This window comes from Triticum dicoccoides, chromosome 4A (assembly GCF_002162155.2).
Source record: "Triticum dicoccoides isolate Atlit2015 ecotype Zavitan chromosome 4A, WEW_v2.0, whole genome shotgun sequence".
Taxonomy (NCBI): Eukaryota; Viridiplantae; Streptophyta; class Magnoliopsida; order Poales; family Poaceae; genus Triticum; species Triticum dicoccoides.
In genome coordinates, this window is record NC_041386.1 from 233,556,931 (window position 1) to 233,558,511 (window position 1,581).

Consider the following 1,581-nt stretch of genomic DNA (forward strand, 5'->3'; position numbering starts at 1 on the left):
GAGGGTCATCACAGTCAATGGATACACAGAGCGCTCTCTCCGCACGGAGGAGCACACTGCAGCCCTCGTAGCAGAAGCGCAAAGCAGCCTCTTAAGGCAATCCACCATTTCGATGATCAAAGACCCGGACACCTTCAAGCGTGATGTAGGGTAGAACCCTAATCGCCCGATCTTTCATGAAAGGAGCGGATCCCGCAAAGAACGCGAGGAACACGAGGAGGGAAACGAGGGAAAACACAAGTGGAAACACAAGAGGAACACTCAAACTAACAAGAACAAGTCACACATGTGCTAGATCCTCGGGTACATAGAACGATACACGAATCCACGGACAACTAAGGACGATACAAGGGTAGCCGGTTCTTCTCCGTGAGGATGTCTTGAATCCACGGGGGGAACTTCCGTTAGAAAGGTGTCTTGAATCCAAGGTGGATCTTCTCCGAAGAGGGGCCGCGGTCTCTCTCAAGGAGTAGATCCGATATGGATGAGCGAAGCTCTATCTCACAATTGAGCTAACACAACGCTAACCCTAGAAATTCGTACGGGACAGAGTATATATAGTCTAGGTGACGAAAGGGTACACGGGCCTCGGCCCAAGTGGCTGCATGCAGGCAGGGCCGGAATTTCCGGGCGCCGGAGGTTCCGGGGAGGGTCCGGCCTAACCAGAGAGTTGGCGCGGTGGAGATGTGTAACACCCCGGATATGATTTACCTAATATGTAATCCAACTCTTGCCGTTTCCGGCGCTAAGTTATTTTATTTTCTCGGGTTTTGGTTTTTGTCTCCGTGTGTTGTTGTCGTTGTCATGCATCTCATATCATGTCATCATGTGCATTGCATTTGCATACGTGTTCGTCTCATGCATCCAAGCTTTTTCGTCGTTGTCCGTTTTGCATTCCGGCGCTCCTATCTCCTCCAGTGGTCATTTCTATCTTCTTTTCATGTGTGGGGATTAAACATTTCCGGATTGGACCGAGACTTGCCAAGCGGCCTTGGTTTACTACCGGAAGACCGCCTGTCAAGTTTCGTACCATTTGGACTTCGTTTGATGCTCCAACGGTTAACCGAGGGACCGAAAAGGCCTCGTGTGTGTTGCAGCCCAACACCCCTCCATTTTGGCCCAAAACCCACCAAAACCTTCTCCATCTTCTAGAGCATTCGATCACGATCGCGTGGCCGAACACCGCACCTCATTTGGACTCTCCTAGCTCCTCCTATGCCTATAAATAGCCCCCCTCCGAAATTCACGTCTCCTTCTTCCCCGAAACCCTATTTTTCCCCGCTCCTCACCGCACCGGACACATCTGGCCCGGGTGGACAGCGTCCGCCGCCGCCTTCGGCCAACCGGGGCGCGCCACGTGGCAGCAGTGCCCCACATCGCCGCCACTCTCGGTGAGGACCGCGAGGGCCCAAGGCAGGCCCTCCGCCGCTCCCGCCCGAGCCAGAGGCCCCGACTGCCCCGCCGCCGTCTTCCTCGGTGACGGCCGCCGCCGCCCGCGCGCCGCCTCTCCGCCGGCGGAGCCCCACCGTGCCGCACCGCCCGGCGATGGCCGCCTGATCCGCCGCCGACGGCCGCCGGCGC